Source organism: Rhinopithecus bieti, unplaced genomic scaffold (assembly GCF_001698545.2).
Source record: "Rhinopithecus bieti isolate Rb0 unplaced genomic scaffold, ASM169854v2 scaffold_46259, whole genome shotgun sequence".
Taxonomy (NCBI): Eukaryota; Metazoa; Chordata; class Mammalia; order Primates; family Cercopithecidae; genus Rhinopithecus; species Rhinopithecus bieti.
This window is the reverse complement of record NW_016818844.1, coordinates 27,820-37,047: the sequence shown is the minus strand read 5'-3', so window position 1 is coordinate 37,047 and position 9,228 is coordinate 27,820. Positions and strand designations below refer to the sequence as shown.

The window sequence follows — 9,228 nt, the reverse complement described above, 5'->3', positions numbered from 1 at the left end:
CAAATAATTAATAAAAATTAAGTTGACTAATCATAGCAATTTCATTTTGAGAATGTTTTGTGGGCTGAAAGCAAATCCTTGAGATATTTGTGCAGAAGCGTCATTGCAAAACAGAATCTGCAGTAGAACTATGTCATCTTTTGGTTCTAAGCTTGCCCTCTCATTGCTGGCAGATGGCAAGTATTTATTTGCTTGCTAGCTCTTTAGTGGAACCGGTCTTCTGTTTTCACTGTTGCCTCCTGTGACACAAACTGCCACCTATCTCCCAAGGTTCTTTCTTGGTAACAGAACCCTAGTTTTTGGCTGGACTCATTTCCCCAGTGCTAGAGGCTGCTGGCTGGTCATGCCATGAGCCCAGGTCTTCTTCTTTGGCACAACCAGATGCCATTTCTCAGCCTCCCTTGTGGTTATGTGCACTGTGTGCTTGAGTTCTGGCCATTAGTGAGCTGAAGCGATGTGTCCCTTCTACTCACACTTCTATAGTCCTGGCCTACAGAAACCCATGATGGTTCTCTATACTCTTTATCTTTCCACAGCTTAATGCAGATAAGTAACAAGAAATTGGAAGACGAGTATTGAAGATGAAAGAGGCACAAGATAGAAGAAACCTGGGTCCTTAGATCCCTGCTTGAAGGAAAACCACTTGCCAATCCAGAACATCATTTTGGACTTCATGTGAGTGAGAAGCAATCCTGTATCATGTTTGAGCCATTAAGCGTATTTTGGTTGTTTGTTCTGATAGCTGTAAGTATCTTACTAACATAGACATCATAAGTGAAACACCATGTTTCCTCACCTCCCCTGCTAAGTGTAACCATGTAACTAAATTCTGGCCAATGAGATGTAAGCAGAAGTGTTTTGTGTAACTTTGAAAGAGGATGCTTCAAGGAAGCTGATTTGGACGGGATGGGAACACTTCTGTCTTCTTTTGCTCCCTCTCTTTTATAGTCCAGAACTCAGACAAAATGTCAGGAATTGCTCTCACCATCTTGCACGTCTGTGGATGGGAACCATTTTCTAAGACAATGGGGTAGGGTGATAGAGAAGACTAGGTTTCTGATGGACGTGGAGCTGTTGGGCCCATCTGGGATCCTTAACCCCGTCCACAATGCTTTTATGTTAGAGGAATCTCTTTCCTGTTTAAGCCTCTATTTTATTTCTCATAGAGACACACATTCTTTCTATAGGAGCACAAGTGACCATTTTAATATTTGAATCAGGTTATGCCACTTCTTGGCTATGAATCCCTTCATGACTTCATGAATCCCTTCATGATGAATATTTCTATATTGGAAATATAGAATCGAATTTATATTTCTACCATGGTTTATGAAGCCCTGCTTAATTTGTCTCCTGCCTACTCCACTGACCCCACCCCAATTACACTGGCCTGCCTTCTGTTCTGCTGTAGTGACCCATCATTCACCTCCGTGAGGCCCTACTGTCCTACTGAAGATGTCACCTTTTCAGAGAGGTTCTCTGACCTCCACCTACAATAGGCTCTCCCAGCTTTTGTCTGTCTCACCACCCTGTTTATTTTCTACATGGCTCTGATCATGGTCTTTAATCATCTGGTTGATGTATTTATTCATTTGTTTGTCATGATCTCCCCAACTAAAATGTAAGCTCCATGAGGCAAAGATGGTCTCCCATACAACACAGTGCCTGCTGCATAGGAAGCGCTCATTACATTATGAAAAACACAGCAAACGTGTATGTACATTTGAATATATATATAAACACTAGATGTATGTGCATGTGTACACATATACAGTTGACCTGTGACTAATGCAGGGGTTAGGGCGCTGACTCTCCATGCAGTCAAAAATCTGACTTTTAATACAACTTGGTTTTTGAGTTTATAGTGTGTGGATTTCTTTTAAAACCTGGCCCTGATTCTAATGAAAGAAAAGTGGAATTAAATTTAGCCATTATTAAGGATCCAACAAATCAAATACAAGTCAAAGTGAATACTAAAATTTTGAGGTGAAAAAGAAAATTAGAACTGGAGATAGACATTACAGTGCCATCCCGGAAAATGGCAGTATCTAGCCCATGAGAGAGTTTCTTTCATATTTTTTTCATTGCATGTACTAAACATAGTGATTGCTTTTTATCTTTTTAAAAAAATCTAGGCTGGGCACAGTGGCTCACATCTGTAAACCCAGCACTTTGGGAGGCCGACACAGGCGGATCACGAGGTCAGGAGATCAAGACCATCCTGGCTAACACGGTAAAACCCCATCTCTACTAAAAATACAAAAGATCAGCGGGGCGTGGTGGCGGGCACCTGTAGTCCCAGCTACTCAGGAGGCTGAGGCAGGAGAATGGCATGAACCCGGGAGGCGGAGCTTGCAGCAGTGAGCCAAGATCGCGCCACTGAACTCCAGCCTGGGCAACAGAGCGAGACTCTGTCTCAAAAAAAAGAAAAAAAAAAAGAAAAAAATATATATAAATAATTATTTGCTCTCTGTTCAAAAATCACTCAGCCATATAGAATTTCCTACTGAAGAAAATTATGATATAAAAATTTTTAAATTACCCCACCACTTTTTGTTTGTTTGTTTTTTATCTCTGTCAGTTTGTTACCTTTATTCCTGAAAGAAAGGCTCAAGACTCATGTAATACTCTAAAATAGGTATTAACAGGAAATGTTCCTGGACAATGTGGGTTTGCAAGAGAAACAAAGAATTTATTGTTGACTCGATTACTAGCTCAAAGTAATCAGAAATTCCATGAAAGACACTGCAAGTTGACCTCTTTTAAAATTACTTTAAAAAGCTGAGGTTGATTTGTATTTCTTAATCAGCATCTCAGAACAATGTGCATTCTTTCTGTATAGTGTCATGGGCATCTGGGGCTTTGGCTTGATCAACATCCACTTCCTCCTGTGATACCAAGACCCTAGTTTTCTTTTAAAGAACCACCCCTCCCTGACTCTCAGTCTCTGTTTTCTGGTGGGGTTGACTCTTATCCCTAACCCCAGGGGTGGGGCATGTGGTCCAAGTCTGGTCAATAAGAATTTTAACCATGCTGGTGGTTCAGGAATGAGTATGTGTTACATGCTGAGCTTATCAGAACCAATATTGTCAGCCCCAGGGGTTATGCTAGAAGTTTTGGAAAGGATAAATTCTCTTCCGGGGTGGTTAAACCTATAGAAAATTAGCCTGGAGCTTCTGGTGGACATCTTGTCAAAAAATAGTGATTGCCTGCTTGAGAATGAAATCAAGAGAGAGGAAGGCAAAGCTAAAAAGCCTGGAAAATTTTCCTGAAGACATTTTTCAAGGATCTGGAACCACCCTTGAACTTTTTTTTTCTTTCTTTTAGAGACAGGGTCTTGTTCTGTTGCTCAAGCTAGAGTGCAGTGATGCAGTCATGGCTCACTGCAGCCTCAACTCCTAGGCTCAAATGATTCTCCTGCCTCAGCCTCCCAAGTAGCTGGGACTACAGGCATGCACTGTGCCCAGCGATTTTTTTTTTTTTTTTTTTTTTTTTTTGTAGAGATGAGGTCATGTTATGTTGCCCAGGCTGGTCTTGAACTCCTGGCCTCAAGTGATCTTCCCACCTTGGTCTCCCAAAGTAACTGACTTACATGCATGAGCCACTATGTTTAGCCTAAGCATTTTCAGGTACATAAACAAATATATTGCCCTTATTTGAGTTTCATTTCTCTCACTTGAAACTGAGAGTCTTAACTATACACTTAATTTGTTACTAAATGAATTAGGATATAAAGATTATTTTTTTTTTTTGTTTGAGACGGAAGTCTTGCTCTGCCGCCAGGCTGGAGTGGCAGCTGGCCGGATCTCAGCTCAACTGCAAGCTCCGCCTCCTGGGTTCCACGCCATTCTCCCTGTCTCAGCCCTCCCCGAGTAGCTGGGACTAACAGGCGCCCGCCTCAATCGCCCGGACTAGTTTTTTGTATTTTTTCTAGTAGAGACGGGGGTTTTCACCGTATTAGCCAGGATGGTCCTCGATCTCCTGACCTCGTGATCCGCCCATCTCGGCCTCCCAGAGTGCTGGGATTACAGGCTTGAGCCACCGCGCCCGGCCGATATAAAGATTTTTTAAAAATTACTTCACTACAAAATTTTCTGTAACTGGAAGAAAGATGGCCATTCCTCCCCAAAAGAACTCTTACGACTTGTATTCATTTATCAGAAAATGCAGTTTCCTTTTGCCTACATACAATCTAAAGATTTTTTAGTATACTTGTTTAGTTGCCTAAATGTTCTTTATATGCTTGTCTTGTCCTTGCAGTTCATATTAGGTATTATGTCACCAGTGAGCAGGGACTATGATGAATGTGTCTTTAGAACACCTATTGAAGTGCCACTTGCCACAAGAAGGTAAGTCACAATTTCTGATGGCAAGAAAAGGCAATCATTCTTCCTATAGTTTTGTGCATAAACCTTCCTGCCTCTCTGCTGGGGACCACCTAAGGGGAGAGGAAAACTTCTCTGTCATGGCTGTCCTTTCCCAGCACAACTTTAGCTCCTGTTGAGACCAACACCTTACCTGGAAAATGCAGAGTGAAGGGATTAGGCCCATCAAAAATTTCCATTCATGATGTTGGGTCAAGCAAGGCATCACATAGAATCAGTAGAAACAGAAACAACACCACATGTGAAGAAGGAGCCATGCTGGAATGAACGAGGGATGCGGTATGGGTGAGTTACATGGTACAGAGCACAGGAGCTGACTGCTTTGTGCGCTTCCAGGTGGGATCATTACTTGCCAGCCTTCTAGCTGATGCCAGTGATAACAGCACGACAGGCTGAACTGGATTCTTTATGACTATGTATTCATTAGGGGGAAAAAGCACTTCCAGTGCAAATGATGGAAATGGAAACAAGATGTGCACTCTGCTGCCTAAATGAAAGCTCTAGCAGGTAGGCCGTTCACACACAATTAAGAGTAGCAAAACAGGGTCTATCAGGACAGTGGCTGCAACCCCTGTCACAAAGAATGGACAGTGAGAGGCCCAAATGGATTGGGGGGCATGAATGTCACCTGACTTACAGCAGGAGCTCAGCACTTTTACTGTCTTTGCCGCTTCACTGGAACAAGGAGAAAAAGACATTAGGATGAAGGATAATGTGTGATACACACATAAAGATGAAAGCGAGAGGGACACACGCAGTGTCACTTATTGGAAGGACCACTTTAGGCTGCTCTGTCCTCTCTCCCCTTAAAACATGTTCCACATTGTTTTAACCATCCGTGGCCCACTCTGGAGCTCAAGGAACCGTGGTCTTTCTGCTTTATTGTGAGCACAGCCATATGAAACTGCAATCTGGCAGCTGAAGGGGAAAGTACTTTTACTGTCTCTGCTGAAAAAGGGTTTGGATGAATCAAATCCCCTGTTATGCGTGAAATTGTACCCCCTAGAAAGCTCTGTTTATGACCCAACCCACGGTACCTGTGAATGTGACCTTATTTGAAAATACGGTCTTATAGATGTAATCAAGCAAAGATGAGGTGACAGTGAATTAGGGTGGGCCTCAGCCAACATGACTGGTGTCCTTATGAGAAGCAAGGAAGAGACATAAGGAGAACATGGTGTGACAATTGAGACAGAGATTGGAGTGATGCATCTGCAAGCCAAAAAATGTCAAGGGCTGTGAGCCACACCAGAAGCTAAGAGAAAGGCATGGGACTGACCCTCCCCTAGAGCCGTCAGGAAGAGTCTGACCCTGGTGACACCTTGATTTTGGACTTCTAGCCTCCAGAATGATGACAATAAATTTGTGTTGCTTTAAGCCACTCCGTTTGTGGTAATTTGTTATGACAGTTCTAAGAAACCAATCCACCCTGCTAAAGAGTAAATGTCCGATGCAAAACTCACTACATGGATGAAAAGGCTGAGATATTCCGAAGAGTCATAATGAACTGTGCCATCATCTACAAGGAAGTGCAGCACTGCAACAACTCAAGATAGATCCTGGAGACGTGGCAGGACAGATGTGCCCACCAGACCAGGAGCACTTTCAGGACAGCATCATGCCTTGTTCTCCTCCACATCCCTCCCTCTGTACCTGAAAACCAGAAATGCTCAATTAAATGTTGAAAATGTCAATGAATTCATAGGAAAACTATCTCAGATAAGTGATTAACATTATTATTATTATTATTATTATTATTATTTGAGACAGAGTCTTGCTCTGTCACCCAGGCTAGAGTGTAGTGGAATGATCTCGGCTCACTGCAACCTCCGCCTCCCAGGTTCTAGCGATTCTCCTGCCTCAGCCTCCTGAGTAGCTAGGATTATAGGCATTTTTTTGCATTTGTAGTAGAGACAGAGTTTCATCATGTTGGTCAGGCTGGTCTCGAACTCCTGACCTCCTGATCCACCTGCCTCGGCCTCCCAAAGTGCTGGGATTACAGGCGTGAGCCGCCACGCCTGGTCATGATTAATGTTATTTTATGATGCCATGTGAGTCCTTACCATCACCTTCCATGAAGACATAACTGACAAAGACATCCAATTTGATGCTTTCATTGGAGAAACCCACCCTTGGCCATTGAAGGGCACAACTTTGGGTTTCTTTGAGATTTAATCTGGTCCTTGGAGTCTCAAATGGCAGATGTGACCAGTAACAGCTTTTTACAAACCTTCAAATCCCACTGACACTGGGATTCTGCCCCTCAGATGTGGCCGTGGTTTTTTCATTGGCAGGGCAGGATATGTTACTCTCCATTTAACATCGGCCCACCCAAAGTGTTAGCCTGCTGTTTCATACATGAATCCATCTTAAATGCCTCCGAGTCTCCAGGCGAAGGGTGCTGCCATCAGCAGCAGCCAATAAATGAAATAATACCAAATATAAAATCAGCCACATTGGTCTCCTGGAGGTAAATAGAGCACAGGGGCGTTTCATTTACTGAAAGGCCAGAATGGCGATACCTGTAAATGTTGAATGTGAATGTGTTTTATAAAGTGTAAAGGGCTGTAAAGAAGTCAGTTATTATGTTTATTATTGCTCCTGCTCTGTACACTTGATCAAATGACAAACCCAAAGACTCACTTCTCTGGGCTCCGGTTTCCTTACTGAAATGAGGGAATTATGTTGAATATCCCAAGGTCCCAGCTAAATCTTTTTTTTTTTTTCTTTTGACTCCATGAATCTATCAGCAGGAACTTCCATCCAAGTTCCTGAAATGTGGTAATATATTTGGTGATGCTGTTTACATATAATATTAAATTATTTTGCTTAAATTTTTCAGAATATGTTTTGTATCATATCGAAGACGAAGGGGGAAAAAGTAAGGTAAGATGAGAAAGTAGGCCATAAGAAAGGATAAGGAGAAACACTTAAGAAAATCCACCTATTATAATAATTAAAATTCAACTTACCTGGAAAGGGGAGGAGAGTATTTATGATTAACGTGAATATAGTCTGTGCTCATTGCAAAGTAAATTTTCAGAAAAAAAGAGCAAAATCTGATTATTTTAATCATCAGATTAAATGAAATTAGAAATCCCACCTACCTTTTAAAGTAAACAGCGAACTTAGTATTTTACTACATAAAAGAAACAATTGAAATAATCCTAACTTCAGGTTATCGTTGCATATAACAGAACACTGTATTTGAAAATGATCCTCATTGAGTTTTTTGGATTCAGCAACTTTTTCTGTGGCTAAGAATGTCCCTTGAGTTTCCTGAAATCTGCTAGAATGCTGGGAAGAGCTGTGTAGAAATACTTCCAAAGGGCCAGGAAGTAATTTAGGATTTTGCATTCAATGGAATCAATCTTTCTTGTGTATTTTTACTTACCTTTTTAGACAATAGGCCAATGATTGTAGGGTTTGTTCTAGCCTTGAAACCAACTCTCTGCAGAGCAATTCCTGTTTCCACAAAGGGTGCATCAGGATGCACAGGACCCCGGATCGCAGGCCCCACGTGTGAACGAAGCAACACAGACCATCGATAACAGAGACCTCTCTAGGGTGAGTTCTCCTGAGATGCAGGGCACAATCAACAGGACAAATAGCCCTAAAGATGACAAATGAGTATACTGGCCTGGGCTGGACAAAAGGAGGCAATAGGGCTAAAAACACAAAACCAAACGTGTTATTTCTCTCCATAACTTCCTTTTGATCTCAAATACCATGTGTTCTCACTTGCAAGTGGGAGCTAAACAATGGGTACCCTTGGGCATGAAGATGGAAATCATAGACACTGTGGATTCCAAAGTGGGGAGAATGGAAAAGGCGCAAGGGTTCAAAAATTACCTGTTAGGCTGTTAGGTACTATGTTCACTATCTTTTTTTTTTTTTTGAGATGGAGTCTCGCTCTGTCGCCCACCCTGGAATGAAATGGCACGATCCTGGCTCACTGCAACCTCCGCCCACCAGGTTCAAGGGATTCTCCTGCGTCAGCCTCCTCAGTAGCTGCGACTACAGGCATGCGCCATCATGCCTGGCTAATTTTTGTATTTTTAGTAGAGACAGGGTTTCGCCATGTTGGACAGGCTGATCTCAAACTCCTGACCTCAAGTGATCCGCCTGCCTCGGCCTCCCGAAGTGCTGGGATTACACATGAGAGCCACGGCACCTGGCCTATGTTCACTATCTGGGTAGCAGATACACTAGAAGCCCAATCCCACTGTTTTGCAATATACCGATGCGTATGTACATGTACCCCCTGAATCTAAAATAAAATAGAGATGCAGAAAAGAATAATTCAAAAAATATTTTGAGAAATGTATAACAAGAGCCATAAAAGTGTTTATATTCCCTTGTCCTAGTAATTCTGCTTGTGGATATTTATCTTAACAAAATAATCAGAAGTGTGTAGAATGATTTATGGATAAGCATGTTCACTGAAGCATTCCTTAGACTATAGGAAAATCCCCAGTATACAAAATGAGGAAATACTTAAGTTCATCATAGTCCATTCGGTTGATGGAGTGCTGTGTAGCTATGTAAAAATCACATTTTCAGAGATGGCTGTTGATCAGTGAAAATGCCCAATCTATAACATTCCGTGAAAAAGACATAGATATACAGCCATATTTTCCACATATTTATAATTTTAAATATGTATGAATGTGTGTGTATATATGTGAAAAAATTGGAAAGAAATACACTAAAATGTTAACTCATTATCTCTAAGTGGTAGAATTATGAGATTACAGGTGCTTGTTTCTGGTTCTTTATATTTTTTAGTTTTTTTTTTTTTTGAAATGGAGTCTCGCTCTGTTGCCCAGGCTGGAGTGCAATG

At 41.8% G+C, this 9,228-nt stretch overlaps 1 long non-coding RNA gene across 1 annotated transcript; it reads left to right on the top strand.

The window, feature by feature from the left end:
• Positions 1–536: 536 nt before the first annotated feature.
• Positions 537–6,096, top strand: LOC108518976 (uncharacterized). The gene is made up of 2 exons (XR_001882494.1): positions 537–675; positions 4,261–6,096. It is a non-coding gene; the product is annotated as an uncharacterized LOC108518976 (long non-coding RNA).
• The last annotated feature ends 3,132 nt before the right edge of the window (positions 6,097–9,228 follow it).